The sequence below is a fragment of the Pseudorasbora parva genome, chromosome 5 (assembly GCF_024679245.1).
Source record: "Pseudorasbora parva isolate DD20220531a chromosome 5, ASM2467924v1, whole genome shotgun sequence".
In the NCBI taxonomy this organism is placed as follows: Eukaryota; Metazoa; Chordata; class Actinopteri; order Cypriniformes; family Gobionidae; genus Pseudorasbora; species Pseudorasbora parva.
This window is the reverse complement of record NC_090176.1, coordinates 31081509-31099657: the sequence shown is the minus strand read 5'-3', so window position 1 is coordinate 31099657 and position 18149 is coordinate 31081509. Positions and strand designations below refer to the sequence as shown.

The 18149-nt window shown below is 37.4% G+C and overlaps 1 pseudogene; it reads right to left on the bottom strand.

Moving 5' to 3' along the window:
- Window positions 1-6039: 6039 nt before the first annotated feature.
- On the bottom strand, window positions 6040-6156 carry LOC137076216 (5S ribosomal RNA; annotated as a pseudogene).
- Between the last annotated feature and the right edge of the window lie 11993 nt (window positions 6157-18149).

Here is an 18149-nt window from a genome sequence, read left to right as displayed (position 1 = left end):
TTATGAGAGTTAAGTGAAATTAAAGGGATACTTTACGCTGGGAAGATTAATGTGTATTTAAACTGGGTCATTTTTGTAGTAGAAATGTGAAATAATTTTTTTAATTTGGTGCCTTCTAGACTAGCCAGAAAATATTTTTTTTTGCTGATGTGGAAAGACAACAACTCCCAGTATGCACTTGCTTCGCTGCCCTACGAGGCCACACCCAAAGCCACCGCTACTGGATCTCTGGATCACTTTCCCACCGTGGCAAAGCTCCTACCGTTGAGTTTATTTTCATAAAATCATTTAGTTCAGGTAGAGAACAGACACTACAAATGAAAACTTAACTTGTTTGTTCAATATGTGAGTGAGCTGAGTGAGCTGAACGAGTGTAAACACAGCAAGAGTCAGATTACATTCATCACTTGAGCTGAGGTAAGCGTGGGTGAGGCATACATTGGTGTTCAGTCTGGCGCGTTTTCAGTTGATGCTTATGAAAGCGTAACTTTCATAGGAATTCTTTGAAATTGGAACTTTTTTTGTTGTTGCTCCGGCGCTCCGTTTACATGAATGCCTGCAGCTGCCCAATCCCACTCCCCATGCGCGGGCTGAAAACATGCGGAAATAGCTCCCTCTACTGGCTCTAGTCTTTAGCCTCTGGCCAAAAAATCCTCAGATGACGTAAAATGATGATATTTGCTGAGGATTTTAAAAAATCACTTAAAAATCTGAGGATTTTTCCCAGAAATAAAATACATAAATCTCTCTTCTCAGGGGGATATGAGGTTGGGAAACAATCATTCGAATATACTACCGGGTTTCTACTGATACAAAGCCATATGCTAAATCGTTGAAGTAACCATTTAACTGATTAATTCAAACATTGATTCATTAAGGAATTAAATAAATGCTGTCTTCATGAGTGAGCCATTCAATCCTTCACTCAGACAATTAATTTAAACACAATGATACATTCAGAAACAAAAAAACCTCTCACACACACAAGCCTGGTTCTGCTTTGACTTTGTTAGATGGCAGTGCAGAACTACATCAGAAATGTTTTAAATTAACTTTATATTTATTTAACTGTTGAATAAAAGCTGTATCACACTTGAACAATCACAACTGATCACCCACTCCTGCAGTTTAGTTTCGATACAACTGCATACTGAATTATAATAATTTATATTAGCCTATATAATGACTTTATATAATGCAGCACATTCTTGGTATCATCCAGATTTATAAAACTTATTCACATTACATACCATTTTTTTATGTCTTATAATGTAAAGTCTAAATTTGAAGCGTTAAAATTACAGCTGAGAATCGCTGCTCTAATAATTACTTTTACCAGCTAGACTGTCTTGTAAGTTCCAAATTGACTCTTGCAGAATGTCACACATGCACTGAAACAAGGACTTGGCACTTGACAACAATTTGTCTTGTTTTATTAACAATAGCTCTCAAGTGAGTGTGCATACAGCTAGATTAAATTCCTTCAAAGCTTTCAAATGCGCAAATCTTTTCTTTTGTTTCCTGTAACATTCACATCGGGCCATTAGAGACACCACATAATCCAATTGCCCACTTTTACACACTCTTTGGTTATCTCAGTGGATCTGAAGATTACATTAGGACTGATCTCAGAGGACTGGCTGTGATTGTATTACTGTACCATCAGGGTAGAGGTTTATCATATTAGTACTTCAAAACATCTCCATATGTGTGTGTCCTTGTGTGTATGTGTGTGCTCATTTAGGTCAAACAGGAAGTGGTATCTGCTGTCTGGTTGAGATGGATCACATGACTAATGTTCTCCGGGTCATGGGGTCACCCCTAAATCATTGGAGGTCAAACAGCCTCCGGCTTTTACCCCAAACCCATCTACTGCAAATGGAGATGCATCTAATCTAGGAGTAATTGCCAATCAAATTTGCCCTCTCGCACACAAAAAACGTCTGATCTCGCCCTCCTCCTCCATCGCTTTCTCCTTCCCTGTCTTTCTTGGCAAAGGACAGGCTGATGTATCACCTAATCGTTCTTGTCCTTAGGGTGTGTGAGTGTGGTTGGGATAAGGCGAAAGTAACTATTGAGAAAATTGTCACATGATATAGAAAAAAAAGAGGTTGGTTTAAAAACACCCCAGGGTCTGATTTCTCAAACGACTTTTGTGCGTTGGGAACCAGGGATTCTGTGTCTTCAGAGAAGGAAAGGGAGGATATTGAAAAAAGAACTCTGAGGGCATGTTCACACATGAGGTTTAGCTTCAATTCAGTTTGACGCCAGAGTTCAGTTTCTTTGGATGGTGTGAATGGTGTTTTCTGAACTTGTTTGTGAAGTTCTCTATGGCTCACCAACCATATAAAAGCAATCCAACATAATTTTCAGAAATTAATCAGATTAATATGTATGATGTGCAATCTGCTAATTATTGGATCACTCATTGCTACTTATCTCTGCAAAAAAAAAAAAAAAAAAACAGGGAAAAAAATAATAATTGTGCTATGCACCTGCAGTAGACGAATTCACCTGCCTTTATGTGGATGTGAAGTTTAATTAAACAATAAAACAAAGTGTGAAAGCTTCAGTTTCATCCTTGAACATTTCATAGTCTAGATGAACAGGTAAAGGCTGCAAAAGAAAGAAAACAATTGTTTATATCTGCCATGGTCATAAACGGACAAATGTTGATGGCAGCTTCTTCCTTTCATGTCCATCAAGGATGTATTATATTGAATATTGAAGCTAGTGTCCATTTTTCTCTCAGGGTGAGCAGAAGTATAAAAAGGAAAATCATCTAATATTCTGGCCATCCCTTCCAGCACTCTTTCAATTACAACCTTCAAATTTTCAATTGAAACTAAAAAAAAAAAAAATACTCAGAAACCTCTCTTCCTCTCGCTGTGTCTGTGGGATATAGGTGTGAATACATGGAAAGGTCGAAATTAAATTAAGAGTGCTATAACCAGAGGTGGAGGAGTAAAAGTTAAATGACTTTATAAAAGACAGAACAGAAGTAGAGAAAGAGGAAGAGAGGGTTGAGTGTGCTGAATCAAAGTAAAATCTTTTAAAAACATGGATCTTTTGCTCAATTAATTTGTGCGCTCCATATTTGATTTGGTGTGGTGTCTGTGTGCAGAGGAACTCTACAATCAAACAAGTTTAAGGCAGTATAATATAATATAATATAATATAATATAATATAATATAATATAATATAATATAATTAATATAATATAATATAATATAATATAATATAATATATAATATAATATATAATATAATATAATATAATTTTTAATGCATATGTTGATTATACAGCAGCAGAAAAAAAGCAAAGCCTTAATCTTCCAAAACATATTTGCCATTTGTCTCCTTCATCTATCCCTACAGCAAAGAATAAGAGTGACAAACACTAGGGAGCAGAATTTCTCCAGAAATGTAAAAGAAATAGGCAAGAGTGGAATGGAAGAAGACAAAAAATATGGAGATCACACATCTTCTTTCTCATTCGGTGAAGCAATCCATTTGTATATTTGAAAGGTTTTCTAATATAGTCCAATATTATCCATGCATTCATATCCCATCTTTATATAAAACTATTATTAGTAGTAATTTATAGAATGTATTTTGGAAGGTCATAAATTTGCTTCATAAGTGCAGCCTTGATACAGTAGCTACGGTATTTAAAGATAAAACAGTAGCATTCTGATATAAATATATTCAATAATATGCACTAACTAAAATTCTCACTAATGACTCGTTAATTTGTATCTCTGTTATAGTCTTAACACACGCACACACGCACGCACACACACTACAGGATATGCTATATGTTATTCATAAAAACTGTACATTTTAGCTTAAGGTTGCTAGGAAAAGCATGAGTAAGGATTTAACAGCTCCTCCCATGCTGTTTTCCTGTCCTCCTGTCTCTAGCTCTGTCATGTTAGTTTGAGCACCTCTGGTAAAAGCCTGTTCTCTACTCTTCACAGCACACACTCCAAAGCTTTTACCAGATGACAGCAAAGAAAAGGGTAAGAGATGAAAGACTGGACAGATACACGTACAAACCCACCAACAAATATACTGGAACATGACTAAAATACACAAGGATGAAATTACAGTATGCATGCTCCTTACACAAGTGCAGGTACAAAAGCACGTCCAAAATAAGCAGTATAAAAACCCTCCAGCATCAGATTAGCCTTAGATGAGGACAACACAAAGAGATGAAAGAAAGAAAGAGACATCTGTGTGGGTTATGGGTAGCACAACATGTTATCCTTCACCAAACTCCCATTTAGAGACCCATGGCAGGCTCATATTTACAGCCTGAGGTAATACACTGTGACCCAAGGGAACAAACACATACACACACCTGAATTAGTTTACTTCCTTAGTGACAGTTGTGTTTAGGAGGAAGGTTGTTTTTATATTTCTACACTCACCAGTGGCGATCCGTGAGGGAGTGTGTGTGTGTGTGTGTATATATATATATATATATATATATATATATATATATATATATATATATATATATATATATATATATATATATATATATATATATATATATATATATATATATTAGGGGTGTCAATAGTTTGTTTTTATTGATTTTTTATCACGATTAATCACACTGGTGTTGTGCGATTAATCGCATGCTTATTGTGAAATTAAGCAGTCGCCATCAATCTTATTAAACACATTAATTTTGTCATAATTTGCTATAACCAAAGTAAACAATCAGATTGAAGGGTGATCCTCACAAAACTGTGAAGGGTGATTCCAACAAAACTATATTTTATGCAAGCTAAAGGATCATTGGAGACTACAAAAAGAAACCAAATAACCAAATATAAGGAGTCCAACTAATTCTATTATATAATAAATTTGTACACATAAGTAGGGCTGTGCGATATATCGTCTGCGATAATATAGTAATTGTTGTTTTAACAATGTGGAATCTGACATTATCGAGTATCCCTCACGCACCCAGAGTGTGTGCCTGTATGCCTACACTACGAGATGTAGTCTTGAAGATTAGACTAGTGCGGGCGCACGCTTTCACTGTGTGAGCCTATTTATATTATAAATGTCATATTTATTTTATACAAGTTTACTAAACAAGAATTTAATATTAAGTGACTTACATTTTAGACACCATATTGCCCATGTTTACGCTATTTTGCCAACGAGAATAGTTCAAAACAAAGTCACAGCATGTAATCGAGTCTCTGAGCAACGCGTGGTGTTTCCTTACTAAATGAATCAGCTTTCTGAACGGATCAGTTGAATTAATGATTCAGTGACTAAGATAGATTAAGATGAATCAAGACTAAATGAATCGAACTGAACGAATCAGTTGTTTGAATGAATCAGTTGAATCTTAATGAATTGGTTGAATCACTCATTAGCAATGACTTGCTGCCTTTTCATGTTTTAAATAATTTCAAATAATAGTATTCAACGTTATGTGCTTAAAACATCAAAACATTATTTATGCATAACTGCAGGCTATTTGTAACCCCTAAGCTCATTAAATAGTCTGTGTAAATACCACTTCTGTGTTAATAATAATAATAATAATAATAATAATAATAATAATAATAATAATAATGCGTTCGATTTATATAGCGCTTTTCAAAGCACTCAAAGCGCTTTACATAGAAGGGGGGTATCTCCTCAACCCCCACCAATGTGCAGCATCCACCTGGATGATGCGACGGCAGCCATATTGCGCCAGAACGCTCACCACAGACCAGCTGATTGGTGGAGAGGAGACACATCAGGATATGGGGATTATTAGGAGGCCATGATGGACAGGGACCAATGGGCAAATTTGGCCAGGATGCCGGGATTACACCCCTACTCTTTTTCCGAAAGACATCCTGGGATTTTTAATGACCACAGAGAGTCAGGACCTCGGTTTAATGTCTCATCCGAAAGATGGTGCTCTTTGACAGTACAGTGTCCCCATCACTATACTGGGGTGTTAGGACCTACACAGACCACAGGGTGAGCACCCCCTGCTGGCCTCACTAACACCTCTACCAGCAGCTACCTGGTTTTCCCAGTTGGTCTCCCATCCAGGTACTGACCAGGCTCAGCCCTGCTTAGCTTCAGTGGGAAACCAGTCTTGGGCTACAGGGTGATATGGCTGCTGGTGTTAGAAAATGCTCATACAAGGAAAAAATACATTTAAATGTTTTTGAAAAGATGATTTCTCTCACTGCTGTGAACCGACCACCACACAGAATATGAAGAATATCAAAAACTTTAGAAATCAGTTGATCACCAGAACCAAGATACCAGCACAATAACACGCTCAGCAAAATATAATCTAATTATCGTTATCGAGAAAATCCCAGAAAATATTGAGATCTCATTTTGTCAATATCGCACACCCATACACCCAAACACACGTGAAAAAAATAAAATAAAACATTACTGAAGAGCCTTAACAGAATTAAACTCAGTGTATAGAATGTATACAGAGCAAAAACAATGAGATGTGTTAGTTTTAGACATTTTATGCAAAATGTACATTTAAATGTAGACCTCTCAAGCTGCGATACTGAACAAAACCACACGGAGATGGCAAAAAAACCTCCTAAATCAACCGCTTTGACTGCAAAAACCTACGATTACTAAACACAACGTCGCTCCCTCCGCTGCACGCATATGCTCAGTAGTATATCATCAGATCTGCTGCTTGTGCTCATTTATTATCATCATCAGTTCTCTCTTAACAGTAGGTTAAGTCAGTGTACTGTTAACTGAATAACTCCGGGATGTTGGTTTATTTCGAGTCAGAGGGAGTGCCAGACATGCCAAAAAGTGAATAACTTTAGAAATGTGTGGATTAGTGCTTACTAGAGATGCGAACTGTTTGGAACGGTTCAGTCCGATTTGGTGAACTGGTTCACTAAAAAGAACCAGTTCAAACGAACGATTCATTCACGAACCGGTCATCACTAACGTTCACACATGACAAATCAAACATTATCCTTCCTGAGTGTGTGTGGAAACAACACAAATGTACTGAAATGTACATGAATGCTGCATGAGATCAGTGATTGAGAGTGCACACACGTTCTCTGTGCATTAATTTAACAGACACATGCGCTTACTGAACAACACCATTGCCATCTTCAGAAACAATTGCGGAATACGACAGAGCTTGTGTTTTAAACCAAAGCACACACTGAAATGAACAATTTAATAAAACACGCTGTGAGTCTCTATCTTCTCTGATGTAGACTAATCAGCCTTGCCTTCTTTATAACACTGTTTTGGACCGTTTGAATTAGATTACTGGATCACTGAACACACTTTCCCAGAGTTTAATGGCTTAAACTCACAAACAGAGAATCGCCGTTGTGATTGTAAAATCACAAACACAGAATCGGGTTAAATAGTTAAAGTGGAAATGTTCTCCTACCAGAGTTACAGGTGCAGTTGCCCAGTGTGATTGATAAACTCCCGACTTGTATGATCGACTGCGTGATGCAAATTATGTTAATGTCGCAGCTTTACGTACTTCTGTAATTTATTTGTGTTAATAGAGTTAAATTACTTTAACAAGTTGACCACTTTAAATTAACTGCATGCGTTAACACGTTAAAGTCAACAGCCCTATATATATATATATATATATATATGTATATCGTTGATATATGTATTATCAACGCCATTATCAATGGCGTTGATAAACACGCTAAAAAGCGATTATGCATCTTGATAGCACGCCAAAATGGCATACGAATTGGCGTGTTATATATATGCAATTTCATGAGATCAGTCTGGGAATGGAGAAAAAATATTACCACTTAGCGCCTCCGGTGGACGCTTCACCCAAAAAGTGCAGGTAAACGTACCTGGAGGTACATCATTAGGGTGTTGCAAAAATGTAGGCAGAGTAACGTATTTTCAATGAGCCTGGGTTGGAATATGTGGCAATAGAGCCTCTAGCACTGGGAGAAATGTAATATGTCATGGAGTGGACTGGAGTTTACAGAGACTTACTCCATCAGCTCTGTTTCTGTTCAGTTTTCTGTGTTGGTTGATTGTTTGCATTATTCTATATTTTTACTTGTTATTCATTTTTTGTTATTTTTTCCCTTTGTTGCACTTTAAGATTCTTCGGAATGAAAAGTGTGTTATAAATAAAATATATTATTATTATTATTATTATTAAACAAATAAATACTCTGAACCCCAAAGGCGGGCGTACGCGGTGAGATTTTTGCTGTCCTATGAACTCGCAGACACATTTTTTCTGTCAGGAGAAATCGCGTGCACATCGTGTATGCTCTTATGGTCGCGGCTCGCAGCGTGAGAGGAATTTACGAGCCAAGCCGAGCATGTTAGGAATACCTCCCGACCTTACGATCTTCCCGATCGTAAATCGGCCCGATTTTCACCAGCGTATGGCTGTCGTCTGTTACCAAATCATGCACAATGCGTATAAATAGTACAAGTGTGCAATGCCGTGGAATGTATACGCCAAAACTCATTTTGGCGTGCATATGATACGCTGTTTTTTGCGTGCATATGATACGCATTTTAATGGCGTATTATACATACAAACCCCCACACCACTACCCTAAACCTACCCAAGAGAGCATGTCATATATCAGACAAAGCGTTAGGTTGTTCCCCGCTCTCCCCTTCAGTATGTTAAGCCTATTTGCAGTGTTGGTCATGTGCGCACACATCTGTACACATAATGTAATTCTTATAGTACATGCATGTCATACTCAATTTATCAATGCAGTTTTAATTAAACAAATTCAAATACAAATGTAGTGCCTTTGGTTTAAACCATAGACCGTAAAAAAATAAGGACGACTCGACATCATCCGTTTCCGCTTGGCAGATTTGAAGCATTTAGGCGGCCTGCACGGCGCTGACATCTTGGGACCGAGTCTGCGCAGTAGCGATTTCGGGACCGGAGTTGCGCAATAGAGCGCAGGAAGTAGAGCAGGAAGTACTGCTGCGATATCAAAAGCCCGCCCACACTCTCGTAGATGCAGAACAATTAATTATGTTGGTGTGAAATAAACAATTGAAATGAAATGGAAATGTAGAAATTAAAGCTACAGCTCTAATCTGCTCCCAAAAATTTCGAAAAAAGTCAGTTAGTGCCTCAGTGATAACTTCACTCAGAGAAGCCGTCAGTCTTAGCTGTCAATCATGACGTCACACCCCCCGTTTTTATAGCATCAAATAACTAACTCAAACTAAACTTATTTTTAAAACAAACACCTAAAAATGAAATCATCATGATGATAACTGCCTTCAGTGACATAAACTAACTTTGGGGAAAAATATTTGAAGTGTAATTTTATTATTTAGTTTGCCTCGCGTCCATTAGAAAACACAGAGGGGCGGCTATACTGGGACCGGTCACCGGGGGGCGATCGAGGCGCGAAAGCTTCAGTAAATGAGAGGGAGACTGCAGGCTTGGTTTAAACTAGTTTTTTTCCCTCCATACTTGACAAACGATTCTGTGCATTTAGCTATGTTGATAAACTTTCAATGATTGGTGTAAGAGTTTACTAAACATGGTTTTAGTAGAGGCCAGTGTGTGTGTGTGTGTGTGTGTGTGTGTGTGTGTATGTGTGCCCTTGTTTATATTACATTGTGGGGACCAAATGTAAAACCTGAGATCACCTACACCACTTTTCAAAAGGCTTATAAATCATACAGGATGAGTTTTTTTGAGAAAGTAAAAATGTAGAATATTTCTTGTGATGGGTAGGTTTAGGGGCAGGGGCAGTGTAGGGGGATAGAATGTACAGTTTGTACAAAATAAAACCATTACGTCAATGGAGAGTCCCCACAAAGATAGTGAACCAGACATATATGTACGTGTGTGTGTGTGTGTGTGTGTGTGTGTGTGTGTGTGTGTGTGTGTGTGTGTGTGTGTGTGTTTAGCCTTAAGTTAAATGGACTGGCTGTTGTTTTAGGCTGGTAGCTGTTGATCCTGATTTGTGAGAGTTAAGCTTTGATAAACGAATTGCATCCCTTTCAATATGCCATGGCCACCAGTGCCCTGCATAAATCAATACACATTACTGTCACCACCAATCACCCTCACCTCTGTTTCTCTCACATCTACTCAGGCCAACATTTACTCTTTCTATTCTCTTGTCTGTGTAGGTGTGTGTGTGTTCTCTGCCATCTCAACATGGAATAACTTTTGTTGTATCAGGTTATTTTGTAGTCAAAACCACAAAGACCAAGATATAGTCTTTCATAATATGTATTTTAGATTGCCTTAGATTGTTACATCACTGTTTTTATGTCACATTATGCAATAGTTAACTCTTTCTGGAGGTAACTTTGTTACACCAGTAGGTGGAGACAGATGATTGCCTAATGATATGATTAATGATAATGATAATCATTTACTGCGTTCAAAATCACATACTTAGTAAATTGAAATGTACTTCGCAAAAAGGTATGTTCTATATAGTATGAATGTGATAGTATGAATGCAATTTGGACATATAACATCCGCCATGTTGTTACTGTCACATGACCTATCAGCGTCAGTTGCGTAGCTTCACTGGCATTCATAAATCCTCTCCCATTATGAGCCTTATGAGATTGTTAAGTGTCCATCAAATGCGCACTTCAAAATCTCTGCAGAATTATTAAGTCATCCAGGGACTTTTCGCCTGTGTGTGTGTATGTGTGTGTGTGTGTGTGTGTGTGTGTAAAAAGAGGAAAGTAAGTATTTGAACACCCTGCTATTTTGCAAGTTATCCCACTTGAAAATCATGTAGGTCTGAAATTGTCACCGTAGGTGCATGTCCACTGTGAGACATAATCAAAAAAATAATAATAATCCAGAAATCACAATATAGGATTTTTATCTATTTATTTGCATGATATCAGTTAGAATTCTGATCCTCAAAGACCTGTTAGTCTGTCTTTAAAATGTCCACCTCCACTCCATTTATTATCCTAAATTAGATGCACCTGTTTGAGGATGTTAGCTGCATAAAGACACCTGTCCACCCCATACAATCAGTAAGAATCCAAATACTAACATGGCCAAGACCAAGGAGCTGTCCAAAAACACTAGAGACAAAATTGTACACCTTCACAAGGATGGAAAGGGCTAAATGGAAACTGCCAAGCAGCTTGGTGAAAAAGGGCCACTGTTGGAGCAATCATTAGAAAATGGAAGAAGCATGACCAGGGTTCTTGCAGGTTTCAGTAAGTTAAATTTAAGACCTTTTTAAGACCTTTTAAGACCATTATGAGTGAAATTTAAGACCAACACGACGCATTACTAAAAGCATTATAAATGATCTCAGAAACTCTCAAACATTCTATTTTTATTGATTCAGTTATAGAAACATTAAATAAACTCAGAAACTGATATCAAAATACTGAGTCCGATATTTTCACATGCGGTTTTTCGTATTCCGAAAAATTCGTTACGCACAGAGATCTTGCACACTGAGTCCGATGCGTATTAATGAATGCGTTACGGGGATAAAAACGCAAAACAAGACAAAGTGACGTCTAGTGAGGATAATTTGTTTGTCCTGAGGAGATGTGGAGAGACTCCTGTGATCGCGTAGAGAGGAGAGTTTCCCCTCCTTATCAAGCGGGATCAAGACCGACCGCTTCAAAGTGTCAGTTTGATGCTTTGCTAGCGATACTGGAGACATATTAAAAAGAAGACCACTAATTTCCGTGAATCAATTGATCCCGAACACCTGGCAGTATGTCTATGGATCCGATCACACACACACACACACACACACACACACACACACACACACACACACACACACACACACACACACACAGAGCTTTACAGAGACTTGATGTGCTATAATTATAGCTGTGATATAATAATATTATTTGTGGTATTTTTGCTAGAATAATAATTTACGCACTTCCAAAAATAAATTCGACCTCACGTTATGTCAATCACGCTTGCACACTGCCTCCGAAACTTTCGTCAGTCAAAAACATTTTTGGAACAGGTTCGATTTTCTGCGTTTTCGCATCCGTAAAAACGCATTTTGAGACGTTTTGACAACTCAGAGCCACCATACATATTATTCTAGCAAAAATGCTACAAATATTATTATATCACAGCTATAATTATAGCACATCAAGTCTCCCCTTACGAAAGGAAAATATATTTACCAATATATTTTCTTGAAATATATTTTAATATATGGAATAATATATTGATGGCATTATAAAATATATTATATATTCATGCAATATATTGGAAATATACAAATGATGGCCGCTTTCAATATATTGCAATATATTGGAAAATATAAATATTAAATCCCATAACGTTATATGTGAATATATTACATGATATTTTCAAATATATTGCAATATATTTTTGTTTCGTAAGGGTCTGTAAAGCTCTGTCTGTCTGTCTGTCTGTCTGTGTGTGTATGTGTGTGTGTGTGTGATCGGATCCATAGACATACTGCCAGGTGTTCGGGATCAATTGATTCACAGAAATTAGTGGTCTTCTTTTAAATATGTCTCCAGTATCGCTAGCAAAGCATCAAACTGAGCCACTGAAACTGCAACTTTGAATCGGTCGATCTGGATAATCCCGCTTGATAGGGAAACTCTCCTCTCTACGCGATCACAGGAGTAAAGTTAGATGAACCCAATATCTCCTCAGGACAAACAAATCATCCTCACTAGACGTCGCTTTGTCTTGTTTTGCGTTTTTTTCCGTAACACATTCATTAATAAGCATCGGACTCAGTGTGCAAGGTCTCTGTGCGTGACGAGTTTTTCGGATCATGAATATGAAAAAACGCATGCGAAAATATCGGACTCAGTGTGCAAAGACCCATGTTCTTTGAAAACGCGCGTAGACACAAGTGCATACCAGACAAAACAACCAACCTATGACAGGGGCGGATCTACGGTTGGGCCTGAGATTGACAGCTGCCCACCCAGTCAGATCAAATACATCAGAATACATTACGCTTAACCCTATTAGAATGCGAGTGTTGGCGCCAGCATATTAAAGCGCTATTTGACCGTAAATCCTCAACATTTGGCGCGCTTAAAAAAATCCTTAAAGACAAATAGCGCTTTTTGCCAAAATATGGTTTATTACGGTAATTTCTTGCTTTCCGTTTGCCAATCGCAGCTTTCTGAAAAGCTGAAGGAAAAGTGTAAGGAGTAAAAATGCATGAAGCAGTTGGGTAAAGAAAACTAAAAGGTTTTGTTTCTGAACGGAAGTAAAAGTTTTAAGACTTTGGTAAATTAAATTTAAGACCTAGGATGAAAATCTGGCCGTTTTTAAGACTTTTTAAGGCCTTAAAAGTAACTTTCTGAATTTAAGACTTTTTAAGACCCCGCGGGAACCCTGATGACTGTCAATCTCCCTCGGACTGGGGCTCCACTCAAGATCTCACCTTGTGGGATCTCAATGATCCTAAGAAAGGTGAGAAATTAGCCCAGAACAACACGGGAGGAGCTGGTCAATGACCTGAAAAGAGCTGGGACCACCATTTCCAAGGTTAATGTTGGTAATACACTAAGACGTCATGGTTTGAAATCATGCATGGCACGGAAGGTTCCTCTGCTTATACCAGCACATGTCCAGGCCTGTCTTAAGTTTGCCAATGACCATTTGGATCATCCAGAGGAGTCATGAGAGAAAGATGAGATCAAAATATAACTTTTTGGTTACAATTCCACTAAACATGTTTGGAGGAAGAAAAATTATGAGTACCATCCCAAGAACACCAACCCTACTGTGAAGCATGGGGGTGGTAGCATCAAGCTTTGGGGGTGTTTTTCTGCACATGGGACAGGGCGACTGCACTATATTAAGGAGAGGATGACCAGGGCCATGCATTGCGAGATTTTGGGGAACAACCTCCTTCCCTCAGTTAGAGCATTGAAGATGGGTCGAGGCTGGGTCTTCCAACGTGACAATGACCCGAAGCACACAGCCAGGATAACCAAGGACTGGTTCTGTAAGAAGCATATCAAAGTTCTGGCGTGGCCTAGGCAGTTTCCAGACCTAAACCCAATAGAGAATCTTTGAAGGGAGCTCAAACTCCGTGTTTCTAAGCGACAGACCAGAAACCTGACTGATCTAGAGAAGATCTGTGTGGAGGAGTGAGCCAAAATCCCTCCTGCAGTGTGTGCAAACCTGGTGAAAAACTACAGGAAACAACTGACCTCTGTAATCGCAAACAAAGGCTACTGTACCAAATATTAACATTGCTTTTCTCAGGTGTTCAAATACTTATTTGCAGCTGTATCATACAAATAAATAGATTTAAAAAAAAAAATCATACATTGTGATTTCTATTTTTATTTTTAGATTATGTCTCTCACAGTGGACATGCACCTACAATGACAATTTCAGACCCCTTCATGATTTCTAAGTGGGTGAACTTGCAAAATAGCAGGGTCTACTTATTTGCCTCCATATATATATATATATATATATATATATATATATATATATATATATATATATATATATATTAGGGCTGCACGAGTAATCGAAATCGAACCGCAATCGCGATTTGGCTTGTGTGCGATTATGAAAGCTCAAATCTGCGATTTTAATTAAATAAATAAATGCCCAGTGTGTTAGCGAAGAGCGGCTCTGTGATAAACGCTGCTCCGTCTGAAAGACTGCGAGTTTGAGTCCCTTATAACGTGCGTTTAAAAAAGCAACAGGAGTCAAACCTCTTCACAAACTAGTGAAGCGTTCATAAACCTGTTCAACAAAAGACAACGTGTAATAACATGTTTTACCTCACTTCATATCGTCAGTCGAGTGTGTGTGAGCTGATGTGGCTTCTCATCAGAGTGAGGCAGACGATGCGTTATTTTATAGTATTCTATGTCAATCAGCACTGCATTATAATACACTTTATTATTATGAAAATACCCTTGACGGCTTGAAGAACTCAAATACACCATATTTTGCTGCAGTTGTGTTTATTGTCGTCATGTTTAATCAAAGCGTCTCTATCTTCTGTTTACATCGCGTTAGCCTCACATCATGGATTTCCTGAAAACTAAGGTCAATTACTTCTCTGAGGCAAATGTGGCGGTTTCCGTTCGAGGGCGCCCTCTGGCTTTCAGTATGAATTAAAAACTTGTGGGTAATCAATAATTAGAAAACTTAATAAACTTTAAAAAATTATACATTTGTTGGACAATCCTTGTTTTTCTTCAATGTACAGGAGTTTTTTCCCCCACAGTGGATGCACAAGAGGTTCATATTTCATATTAAAGACAGACTTTAAGAATAACTCCTTAGGCTTAGACCTTTCTAATGTTTTTTAGTCATAGGCTGTCTTCATATTAATAGGTAACCCAGCAGTTTTTTTTTCTTTTGTAAAATAAGATTTCTGTAAAATATTACAAAAATAATAATAATTATTAGTATTATATTGTTATATTTATTCTGACGTACTCTTATATTTTTAATTATGAAAATGTTATTGTAATGGTAATATTTCTTATTTAATTTTTTTTTTTTTAGCAGTAATAATAATCATAATTATTATTATTATTCACATTAATATAAAAACACAAAATGTTATATACACACACTTTTCATGTGTAAAAAATTATAATAACAATAATCGCATTTTAAATCGCAATCGCAATTTTACCCAGAATAATCGCAATTATATATTTTCACCAAATCGTGCAGCCCTAATATATATATATATATATATATATATATATATATATATATATATATATATATATATATATATATATATATATATATATATATATATATATATATATATATATATATATATATACACATACACATACACATACACACACACACACACACACACACACACACAGTGCCTTGCTAAAGTATTCAGCCCCTTGAACTTTGCGACCTTTTGCCACATTTCAGGCTTCAAACAATGATATGAAACTGTAATTTTTTTTGTGAAGAATCAACAACAAGTGGGACACAATCATGAAGTGGAATGAAATTTATTGGATATTTCAAACTTTTTTAAAAACAAATCAAAAACTGAAAAATAGGCCGTGCAAAATTATTTGGCCCCCTTAAGTTAATTATTTGTAGCACCACCTTTTGCTGCGATGTAGGCATGTGCCGATATCAATTTTTCATGTTGCGATTAATTGCTGAAGTTTCATCACGATATACGATATTATCACGATATTGAAATAAGTTAAAAAAAATAATTTGTTGCCATAGCATAACAGCTTTATGAACTATTTTTGTAATAACAAAAATAACTGAATGTTTAAATACAACAGTGCAACAAAAATATATACAGCTCTGGAAAAAAAAAAAGAGAGACCACTTAACATTGACAAAATCAATGAGAAATCGCGTTATCGAAAATCGGCACGTCTACTGCGATGACAGCTGTAAGTCGCTTGGGGTTTGTCTCTATCAGTTTTACACATCCTTTGCAGTTTTTGCCCATTCCTCCTTGCAGAACAGCTCGAGCTCAGTGAGGTTGGGTGGAGAGCGTTTGTGAACAGCAGTTTTCAGTTCTTTCCACAGATTCTCGATTGGATTCAGGTCTGGACTTTGACTTGGCTATTCTAACACCTGGATATGTTTATTTTTGAACCATTACATTGTAGATTTTGTTTATGTTTTGGATCATTGTCTTGTTGGAAGACAAATCTCCGTCCCAGTCTCAGGTCTTTTGCAGATTCCATCAGGTTTTCTTCCAGAATGGTCCTGTATTTGGCTCCATCCATCTTCTCATCAATTTTAACCATCTTCCCTGTCCCTGCTGAAGAAAAGCAGGCCCAAACCATGATGCTGCCACCACCATGTTTGACAGTGGGGATGGTGTGTTCAGGGTGATGAGCTGTGTTGCTTTTACGCCAAACATAACGTTTTGCATTATTGCCAAAAAGTTCCATTTTGGTTTCATCTGACCAGAGCACCTTCTTCCACATGTTTGGTGTGTCTCCCAGGTGGCTTGTGACAAACTTTAAATGACACTTGCCTGGTGTGTTCCTTGTTCTTCATGATGCTCTCTGCGCTTTAAACGGACCTCTGAGACTATCACAATGCAGGTGCATTTATACGCAGACATGACAACACACAGGTGGATTCTATTTACCATCATTAGTCATTTAGGTCAACATTGGATAATTCAGAAATCCTCACTGAACTTCTGGAGAGAGTTTGCTGCACTGAAAGCAAAGGGGCCAAATAATTTTGCACGCCCCATTTTTTTCAGTTTTTCATTTGTTAAAAAAGTTAGAAATATCCAATAAATTTAATTTCACTTCATGATTGTGTCCCACTTGTTGTTGATTCTTCACAAAAAATTACAGTTTTATATCTTTATGTTTGAAGCCTGAAATGTGGCAAAAGGTCGCAAAGTTCAAAGGGGCCGACTACACACACACACACACACACACACACACACAGGTCCTTCTAAAAAAATTAGCATATTGTGATAAAGTTCATTATTTTCCATAATGTAATGATAAATTTAACTTTCATACATTTTAGATTCATTGCATACCAACTGAAATATTTCAGGTCTTTTATTGTTTTAATACTGATGATTTTGGCATACAGCTCATGAAAACCCAAAATTCCGATCTCAAAAAATTAGCATATCATGAAAAGGTTCTCTAAACGAGCTATTAACCTAATCATCTGAATCAACTAATTAACTCTAAACACCTGCAATAGATTCCTGGGGCTTTTAAAAACTCCCAGCCTGGTTCATTACTCAAAACCGCAATCATGGGTAAGACTGCCGACCTGACTCAACAAAAACACCCTCAAGCGAGAGGGTAAAACACAGAAAGAAATTTCTGAACGAATAGGGTGTTCCCAGAGTGCTGTATCAAGTCAGTGGGAAGGAAAAAGTGTGGCAAAAAACGCTGCACAACGAGAAGAGGTGACCGGACCCTGAGGAAGATTGTGGAGAAGGACCGATTCCAGACCTTGGGGGACCTGCGGAAGCAGTGGACTGAGTCTGGAGTAGAAACATCCAGAGCCACCGTACACAGGCGTGTGCAGGAAATGGGCTACAGGTGCTGCATTTCCCAGGTCAAGCCAATTCTGGGCTACAGAGAAGCAGCACTGGACTGTTGCTCAGTGGTCCAAAGTACTTTTTTCAAATGAAAGCAAATTT